Source organism: Trichosurus vulpecula, chromosome 1, assembly GCF_011100635.1.
Source record: "Trichosurus vulpecula isolate mTriVul1 chromosome 1, mTriVul1.pri, whole genome shotgun sequence".
Classification (NCBI taxonomy): Eukaryota; Metazoa; Chordata; class Mammalia; order Diprotodontia; family Phalangeridae; genus Trichosurus; species Trichosurus vulpecula.
Window position 1 is genome coordinate 64390439 of NC_050573.1, and position 10821 is coordinate 64401259.

At 41.8% G+C, this 10821-nt stretch overlaps 1 pseudogene; it reads right to left on the bottom strand.

Annotated features, from left to right (window-relative positions):
• Positions 1 to 9092: 9092 nt before the first annotated feature.
• Positions 9093 to 10810, bottom strand: LOC118828841 (annotated as a pseudogene).
• Between the last annotated feature and the right edge of the window lie 11 nt (positions 10811 to 10821).

Below are 10821 nucleotides of genomic sequence, written 5' to 3' on the forward strand. Positions count from 1 at the left end.
TCAATCCATTTTCCCCATCCTACTACTTTGCCCTCTCCTTCCATTTAGTTTTCCCTTTGATCAATTCCTTTCTCATTCTGATCTTCATTTACTTTTTGTCCACTAACTTCTTCGCTGTTGTTGAACACATGCCCAGACCTCCCCGTTAAAGAAAAGCCTTTACTGGACCCTGCTACCCCATCAAGCTATCATCCTATAGTTTTCTTCCATTTCAATGCCAAGCTCTGAGAACAGATGTTTACATTCATTGCTTCCAATTCCTCATTCCCCTCACTTCTTTTTTTAATTAAATTTTCTTTTCTCCAATTAACAGGCAATTATTTTCTTTCCCTTCTACCACACCTACAAGGAAATTTAAAACTCTGGTAACGAATATGCATAGTCAAGCAAAACAAATTTCCACCTTGGTCATGCTCCAAAAGTATGTCTTATTCTGCATATTTAGCTCTTCACCTCTGTGGAAAGGTGAGTAGCATTTGTTACCATTGGTCCTCTGAAATCATGGTTGATCCTGGCATTGATTAGAGTTCTTAAATTTTTCAAAATTGGCCTTACAATGTTGTTATTGTATTAAATTTTTCTTCTGGTTTTATTCACTTCACTCTGCATCAGTTCACAACAGTTAATAATCAATAAAATTACGTAATTGGGGAAAACTAAAATATTATTTTAAAATAATCAATGAACTTTATTAAGTGCCTACTATGTGCCAGGCACTGTTCTAAGCACTAGAGATAGAAGAAAAACAGTCCCTGTCCTCAAAGTGCTTACAATCTAATAGGTGAAGACAGCTGAAAAGTGCCAGAGGTTAAGAGAGGGTGGCCAGAAGATCTCCAGAGTCAGAGGTAGAAGGGGCATGATGTTTGATGGTTCCAGAGCAGATAATAAGAAAGGAAGTTACCTGGAAAATTTGGAGCCTTCTATAAAAGGAAAATTTAAGAGGAATTAGTTGTTTCATCTTCCAGCCCTCCAATCAGAGGAAAGAGGCAACTGAGGGTATTGAGGAAGTATTGAATATCAAAGCTGAATCAACCTCCATGATAATGAGATTTCTGGTAATGAGTTTATCCAGAGACAAGATTTTCATGGAGTGTCAACAAAGCAAAGCAGCTGATAGGAAATGAAAGTCTCAGGTTCCTCTGAAACCACACAGCTTTTAATTTCTAATGACACAATAGTATTTCATCACATTCATATAGCATAATTTTTAATCCTTCCTCAGTTGTTGGAAATTCCCTTTAAATTCTCAGTTCTTTGTTGCCACAAAAGAACTGCTATAAATAGTTTTGTACATATGAATCATTTTCTCATTTTCTTTATGTTTTTGGGAATAGACCTAATAGCAGTATCTCTGAATCAAAGAGTATGAATCATTCAGTATCTTCTGGGTCATAGCGCCAAATTGCTTTCACTCCTCCATCCATTGTAGTCTGACTTCCGATTGTGCCATTTGATCATAATTACTCTCTCCAAGTTCATCAAATACTCTCTTTATCAATAAATCTAATACAACGTTTTCTAAAACTTCAGATCTTGATTTCTCTTCTGCTTTTGACATTGGTGATGACTGCTTTTTCCTAAACACTCTTTCCTCCATAGGCTTCTGGTTACACTGCTTCTCCCCCACTCCACCCTGCCCACCCCCGATTTCTCTCTTTCCTGTCTGACTTATTCTTTCTCAGTCTCCTTTGCTGGATCATTAACCATATCTCTCCTCTTAGGAGTAGGTATACTCCAAAGCTCTGTCCTGGGTTTTCTTCTCTTCTCCATCTACATTCTGTCATTTTATATCCTTATAAACTCCCAAGGATCTAATTATCACCATGCAGGTGTCAACCTTGAGAAGTTTGGTTAAAGGAGGCAAACAGACTAGGTAATAAATAAATTTGTATACTTTTATTCCTTGGAGCTAGCTGATTCATGATCATCTTGAACAGGAGAGAGAAAAGGTTTAAGTAACAATTCAGCAGCAGTTTATGATCTCCATACCAAAGAAAGGAAGTTCTTAGGTAAACAAGGCAATTGACAAGGTAGGGTCACTTAGAGATGCAAATGTCTCTAGCCCACAACTCTGGCTGCCAGACTTTGTGTCACCACAGACAATAAAGATACTCCTGGTCTTTGAAGTTTCTGAGGCAGGAAAAGGGGATTTTTAGAATAGAGCAAAAGCAGTTTGGAGGCTTTAGATATTATCGGGGTTCAAATAATCTGAAAGGATTGACACACATTATCCATCACATCTACATACCCAACCCTTATCTTTCTTCTAAGCTCTAGTCACAAATTTCCAACTGCTTGCTGGACACCTTCCACCTGCGCCTCCCATGAGCATCTCAAGCTCAACATGTCCCAATCAGAATTAATTATATTCCTCCATTTCGTTTGAGTCACTCCCATAACACTTCACCCTTGTATCTATTTAGTTGTTAAATTCTGTCAATTCTATCTCCACAACATCTGTCTTATCTGTCCCTTCCTCCCCATTCATGCAGCCATCAGCCCTAGTTCAAGCTCTCACCATCTCTCTCCTGGACTATTTCAATAGTCTCCTTATTAGTCTCCCTGCCTCTTCTATATGTGTTCCTCATTGCTACTAAATCTATATTGCTAAAGTGCGGTTCTAATTCTGCTAAGTTCTCTATTGCTTCAAAATCAAACACAAACTCCTCCATCATTGAAGTCCTTTACAACTTACTAGCTCTTATTTGTCTTTCCAGACTGATCTCATGTTACTCTCCTTAGGCACTCCATACTCCAATCAAACTGGTTTGATTGCTATTCTTCACACACAATACTCCATCTCCTGTCTTTGCTTTCTTGTACTGTCTCCTAAGCCCAAAACCTCCTCAGTCAGGTGGACTTGGAGTCAGAAATACTTGAGTTCTAATCTTGCCCCAGAAACAGCTGTGTAACTATGGGCAAGTCACTAAACCTCTCTCTGCCTCAGCTGCTTCAAATATAAAATGTGGATAATAATAGCATCTCTCTGGGCAGCTAGGTGGCACAGTGAGTAGAGCACGGGCCCTGGAGTTAGGAGGACCTGAGTTCAAATCCAGGCTCAGACACTTGACACGTTGACTAGTTGTGTGACCTCAGGCAAGTCATTTAACCCCAACTGCCTTTCCTTCCCCCCTCCAAAAACATAGCATCTCTCATTTGAGAGACTCAAATGAAGTAATATATGTAAAGCAGTTTGAAAACCTTAAAATGCTATATAAATGCTAGCTATTGTTATTATTATTATCTCCATCTCTTAGGATCTCCATTATCTTTCCAAGCACAACTCAAGTACTACCTTATACAGGAAGACTTTCTCGATGCTTCCATTTACACACCCTTCATTAATTTGTATTTACTCTCTACATATTTTGTATATACCTCCTTATGTACAGGGCAGCTAGGTGACACAGTGGATAGAGCGCTGGGCCTGGAGTCAGGAAGATTAATCTTCATGAGTTCAAATCTGGTCTCAGACACTTATTAGCTGCGTGACCCTGAGCAAGTCACTTCCCTTTGCCCTAGTTTCCTCATCTGTAAAATGAGCTGGAGAAAGAAATGGCAAACCAATTAATCTTCATGAGTTCAAATCTGGTCTCAGACACTTATTAGCTGCGTGACCCTGAGCAAGTCACTTCCCTTTGCCCTAGTTTCCTCATCTGTAAAATGAGCTGGAGAAAGAAATGGCAAACCACTCTAATATCTTTGCTGAGAAAACCTTAAATGGGGTCACAAAGTGTCAGACATGAGTGAAATGACTGATCTACAACAACAAAAACTTAGGTACACGCAATCTCAAAGAGGTGGAGCAATGATGGTGGAGTAATGGCAGGGATTTGCCTGAGCTCTCCCCCAAACCCCTCAAATACCTTTAAATAATGACTCTAGACAAATTCTGGAGTGGCAGAACCCAAACAATTTTCCAGGCCAAGACATCTTAGAAGATCGGCAGGAAAGGTCTGTTGTACCAGGGTAAGAGAGGAGCACAGTACATTCCAGGCTGTGCCAGCACATATCGGGCCCCAGCAAACCAGGATCAGGCTTCAGGATGACTGAATCAGTGGCAGCAGTGGCAGTTTCCAGACCTCTCAACTCACAGATGGCAGGGGGATCAAACAAAAGGAGATTTGCAGGGGTCCCTTTGTTGGCACCAGGGACAGGACTTTGTTGCATTGTCTATACTTGGATCTGGGTCACAGTCCTGGGTATTAACCTCATATGAGTAGGAGCACTAGCATAGCAGAGCTCGCAGCTACAGGGGATCAGGAATGCTGGTCACAGTTTTAGGGTTGAAAAGACTGCTTGTGGTTTCTCACAAACCAGTGCACAGCACAGGAGAGTACATCATACCACACTGGAAGAGCCAAAAGCTCTGAATTGCCAGAATTGCCTCTGAAATCAGTTGCACAAAAAGCCTCAAGCTTTGGACAGTGCCCCCTTCACTTGGAAAGCAGAGCCCCATTTCAGCATAAAGTCAAAAGACAAGAAATAGGCTGAAAAATGAGCAAACAACAGAAAAAAATTCTGACTATAGAAAGTTTCTATGGTGACAAGGAAGACCAAAACACACTTGAAGGAAGACAACAAAGTCAAAATTCCTGCATCCAAAGCATCAAAGAAAAATATTAATTGGTCTCATGCCATGGAAGAGCTCAAAAAGCATTTTAAAAATCAAATAAGAGAGGTAGAGGAAAAATTGGGAAGAGAAATGAGAGGGATGCAATAAAATTCTAGAAAAAGAGTCAACACCTTGGTAAAGGAGGCACAAAAAATACTGAAAAAAACAATGCCTTAAAAACGGAATAGGCCAAATGTAAATGAGTCACAAAAATTCAATAAATAGAAGAATGCCTTGAAAAGGAGAATAGACCTAATGGAAAAGGAGGTACAAGAGTACACTGAAGAAAATAATTCCTTAAAAGTTAAAATTGGAAGCTAATGACTTTATGACACATCAAGAAATAAATAAACAAAATCAAAAGAATTACAAAATAGAAGGAAATGTGAAATGTTTCAATGGAAAAACAATTGCCCTAAAAATAGATTCAAGAGAGATAATTTAAGAATTATTGGACTTCCTGAAAGTCATGATCGAAAAAGAGATTTGACATCACCTTTCAAGAAATTATCAAGGAAAACTGCCCTGATATTCTAGAACCAGAGTTTCTAGAATAAAATAAAATAGAAATTGAAAGAAGCTGTTGATCACCTCAGGAAAGAGATTCCCAAATGAAAACTTCCAGGAACATTATAGCCAAATTATAGACCTCCCAGATCAAGGAGAAAGCACTGCAAGCAGCCAAAAAGAAACAATTCAAATATCATGGAGCCATAGTCAGGATAATACAAGATTTAGTAGCTTCTACATTAAAAGATTGGAGTGCTTGGAATATAATATTCTGAAGGTCAAAAGAGCTAGGATTACAACCAAGAATCATCTACTCAGCAACCTCCAGGGAAAAAATGGACATTCAATTAAATAGAGGACTTTCAAGCATTCTTGATGAAAAGACAAGAGCTGAATAGAAAATTTGACTTTTGAATGCAAGATGCAAGAGAAGCTTGAAAAGGTACACAGGAAAGAGAAATCATAAGGGATTTGATAAGGCTAAACTATTTATATTCCTACATGAGGAAATGATATTTATAATTTCTAAAAACTTTCTCATTATTAAGGTAATTAGGAGTATACAAAGACAGAAAGCAGAAGTGTGAATTGAATGGGATTGTATGATCATCTAAAATAATAAAATTAAGTAATGAGAAAGAAGAGTGCACTAGGAGAAGGGGAAAGGAAGAGGCAGAATAAGATAAATTATCTGACATAAAAGAGGCTTGAAAGAGATTTTATAGTGGAGGGGAAAATGGGGAAAGTGGGGAGAAGAGCACATGAACCTTACTCTCATGGGAATTGGCTCAACAAGGGAATAATAACACACTCAGTTGAGTGTAGAAATCTATTTTACCACATAGGAAAATAGAAAGGGAAAGGGATAAGAGGAGGGAAAGCTAATAGAAAGGAGGGCAGTTTGGGACTGGTAGAAATCAGAAGCAAAACACGTTTGAGAAAGGACAGGGTAAAAAGAGAGAGAGAGAGAAGGATAAACAGGGGAAAACAGGATGGAGGGAAGTACATAGTTGGTAATCATTACTGTGAATAAAATTTTTTACAATGAGTTTCTCTGGTAAAGACTTCATTTCTCAAATATATAGAAAACTGAGTCAAATTTATAGAAATAAGAGCCATTCCTCAATCGAGAAATGGTAGAAGGATATGAACAGGCAGTTTTCAGACAAAGTAATCAAAGCTATTTATAGTAATATAAAAATGCTCTAAATTACTATTGATGAGAGAAATGCAAATTAAAAACTCTAAACTACTATCTCATGCCTGTCAGATTAGCTAATATAACAGAAAATGGAAACGACAAAAGTTGGAGAGGATGTGAAAAAATTAAAACATTAATGTACTATTGGTGAAGTTGTATACTGATCCAGCCATTCTGGAGAGCAATTTGGAACTATGTCCAAAGGGCTATAAAACCATGCATACCCTTCGACCAAGAAATACCAATACTAGGTCTATATCACAAAGAGATAAAAGAAAAAAAAACAAAAAAGGAAAAGGACCTATGTATACGAAAATATTTATAACAGCTCCTTTAGTGATGGCAAAGAATTGGACATTGAGGAGATGTCCATCATTTGGGGAATGGCTTAACAAGTTGTATACGATTGTGATGGAATACATTGTGCTTTAAGAAATGATGAGCAGGATGCTCTCAGAAAAGCCTGGAAAGACTTATATAAACTATTGAAAAGTGAATTAAGCAGAACCAGGAGAACATTTTACACAGTAACAGCAATATTGTATGATGATCTACCATGAATAACTTAGCTATTCTCAGCAATACAATGATCCAAGACAATTCTGTAGCACTTACAATGAAACATGCTGTCCATCTCCCAAGAAAGAACTGGTAGAGCCTGAATGCAGTTCAAAAATACTTTTCCTTTTCTTTTTTTTTTCTTGTTTTTTTTTTTGTCTGTGTTTTCTTTTACAGAATGACTCACTTGGAAATGTGTTTTTCATGGCTTACACATGTGCGACCTATGTCAAATTGCTTGCCTTCACAATGGAAGGGAGGGGAGGAAAGGAGAGAATTTGGAATTCGAAATTTGAAAAAAAAGTATTTCAAAATAGTTTTTACATATAATTGGGAAAAAAACCCAAAATATTAAACAAGAAAAAAACCCAAAAATTAACTCTTCTGTACATATTATCTCCCCTCTTCCTGGAAGAATGTAAGCTTCTTGAGGGCAATAACATTTTTGTCTTTGTGACCTCAGAATCTAATATAGTACCTGGCAATACACAGCAGGTGCTTAATAAATGTTTGTTGAATGGAATGGTCCAACTTCAGGGACACATTTCCTTCAGAAAGTCTTCAGGTTTAGAGGCCTCTGAGTGGTATGATTCTGGAATACAGCTTTCTAACCAGAGCAGGGAAATTTCTTGGGCAACTCTAATGAGTAATACTGAGTTCAAGAATTCTAATTTCTGAGCTCAGTTGGATGGGAATGTGTGTGTGGGGCAGGTGGAGGGAACAGTGCTGTGTTGGTAAGCAAAATGGGCTCTTAGCACTTAGTTCAACAAGTGCCCTTGAAAAGTTTGGTTTGCTTCCTTTGAGTGATTCAGTGTATTTCATTGAGCCTTACTAGGTGCTAAGCCCCAGGCCCAAACCACTATTAGGGGTAAAACCTATGTGGGTATGGATTGGTGACTAAGGTGGGGCCCACGGTGGGGCTAACTCAGGGGAGGGCCTAGTTTACAAATGAATTTGAGTGGTAGGTTTGGGACATCAGAGGCTCTTAGAGCACGTGGGTTTAAGTTGCCTCTCTGTGACGATTTTAGGTCACATGGGTGAGTCGCATGTGTGACTCACCCCTGATGCTGAAAAAGATATAAAACCAGGGATTGACCTTCTATTCTTTGGAGCTCTTGCCCACAGCAGTGGTGGCGTGTGTGACTCTGGGCCAGCCGTTGTTCTGAGCTCCCGGGATGAACCTAGATGTTGGTAACTATGAATTGTATTGGATCTGTCTGTTTATAATTTGTTTAGGGCTCTCACTCGAGATGGTGTTGATGCAGGGACTCCAGGCAGCTGTAGCTGGGATTTGAATCAGACAAGGTCTGTCTGTTGATGTTTGTACTTTGTTTGTATTTTGTTCTGAAGTCCAGGATGCTGTTTTTTTCCCCTTAACTAAGTGAATGATATTCGTATGCTGAATTAAAAGTAAGCTTGTCAACCCCTTCACGTAGCTTTTCTTAGTTAAGCAGATCAAAAGAACCTGTGCTTCTGCAGCACGCTGGTAGCATTCTTGTTGTTGGGCTTTCATCCCCACAACAGCTGCTAGCCGGATTGTTGAAACAGGGGTAGAGACAGACAGACTTACACAGAGACAGAGAAAGCCAAAGAGATAGCAATATATATGCTTCCTTTTGTATCATACTGTTTGTAGAAGATCAACCATACAGTTCTTGAATAACTTCCTACTTAAGGAACAAAGCCAGTGAGTTCCTTAGACATTTCTTTTTTTTTTTTGTGGGGGCAGGGTGAATGCTTTATTTGTAATTGTGGCCAGAGTCCCACAACTTGTGGTACAAAGAAGGTGCTACCAGTCCAGCCTCTCCTCAAGCCCCTCAACAGAGTACAAAGGTTGCTGGGAGTGAGCCAGCCAACAGCTTCAGTGTAAGAGCAAAAGCAATAACACTGCCCAAGCTGTCAAGCTCCCCAAAGAGGAAAGGGATAGAGAAGAGGGTACAAGAAGATGCTGTGAAGCCTGGAAGATGAGAGGCAGGTAGTCTTTTTAAAAGGTGGGAAAAGGGATATTGAAAAGGAAGGGATCGGTCTTGGGTTCTGCTGCTCTCTGTCATCTGCCTGTCCCTCTACAACTTAAGAGGGACTAGCATTAAGACTAGCTATAAATTTTCTTGTGGCTCAGGGTGGGGAATGACAATGAATTGAGTGAAGGAAGACTTGATCTGAAAGCAGGTAGTTCTCTGATCTGGAGTAAATCCTGGTTCTTCAAGACTATGGAAATGAGTTCATTCTCATGTCTGGGCCCCAGGTTGAGTGGCAGTGACCACACAGTACATGTCCATCCAGAGGAAAACAGCCATTCTCATCAGCCTCAATCGACAGGGATTTCCCACAGTCCTCACACTTGTAACATTTCATGTGGAAGTTTTTGTCAAGAGCTACCACTCAGACAGTCTCATCTCAGCCAGGTTCAGGCATGTTGGGTTCAGCACAGACAGAGCAGAGTGGGGCATACTGCCGGTGATAATCAGGGACACAGTGGGGCTGGTTAGCTTGGTCTACTTTGAAGGAGGTCCCTTCCAGAGGGCAGGTACAGACCACACAGGTGAAATACTGGGGATGGAAGGCCAGGCCTGTGGCTCTCAGCATCCACTCAGGGATAGGCTGTCCACATGTGCTACACTTCTCCAGGGTATTCTCATAGCACTGCTCACAGTAAGGTGCCCCTTCAAGGCTTTGGAACTGCTGCCCCTGCAGCCACCGCTTACACTGGTGGCATGTGAAACACATGTCATGGAAAAGACTCCCAAGTGCCCAGACTGCAGGCTGGGAATGTACCAGGGCCTGGTGGCACCAACCACAGTATTCATCAGTGGGGAGACTGTTATTGCATGGCTGCTCCATGTCCCTTGTTAGCTGCTGTGTCAATTCTTCCAGCTCTTCTACCTCCCGAAGAGTCAGAGGTCCTGGGGCCCCAGGAGGGTGCACCTGGTCCTGGGCAGGAGGGGGGACTGAATGTTGCTTCTCCTGAACATGGGGCTTCTCTGTCTGTTGAGCATAGGTGAAGCTGGGAGGCTGGGGCTGTTGAGGGGATCCTGTAGCAGCGAGGGGTGAAAGATACCCCCTTCTTATGAGGGGGACCCCCAGGTGCTGGAGGGCTAAACTTAGTGGTCCCAGGAGGGAATTTGGAAGCCACAGCATTAACCTTGGGGGTAGGAGTGGGGGCTAGGGTTGAGGCTAGGGCTGGAGGTGGAACTACAAATGAAGCTCCAGCTGGGGCTGAAACCAGAAGTGAAGCTGGAGCTGGGGGACCTCGAGACTGTGTGCTTAAGGTCTCAGACACAGATATAGAGTGGGACTTAGGAGGGCTAGTAGAAGCCAACCAAGGAGGAAGAGGTGCTGTGCTGGAAGCTACAGATGGGACAGTTGGCTTGGGAGGGAATTGGGGAACAGTGGGAATTGGGGGGCAGCTGGGGGAGGCACAGATCCAGATGAAACCTTGGGCTTGAAGGGATCATTCTGGGCCATGTCATCCAACAGGGAGGACAGAGATTCCATCTCCAGGTCAATGCCACTCACCTTTTCTCTGGGCTGATGAGTTGGTGCTGGAGGTTCAATTCCCACTTCTTCTTCCAGAGGAGGAGCAGGGGAAGGGAATGTCTCTTCTTCTGGAGCAGGAGGGAATGGTTCCTCAAATGGGGAAGGGGGTGGTGGGAAGGGCCCTCCCAGAGAAACCTCTCCATCGTCCCCAGGTAGCAATGGAAGTGGTGCAGGGGGAAATCTTCCGGGGGTCGGGGAGGAACCTCTCCCACCTTGCCCTTCTGTGCCCCCTGGGCCCCGGACACTGGAGGGTTCTCCATACCCCTGGCCCAGAAAGGGTTCATGTTGGGTTTGGGGGCCACGATGGGGGAAAACTTCTTTAGGGGGGCATAGAAGGCAGGCACCGAGACCGAGACAGAGATCACAGGTGGGGGGTGGGGGGCTGCCATGCGGAGGCCGG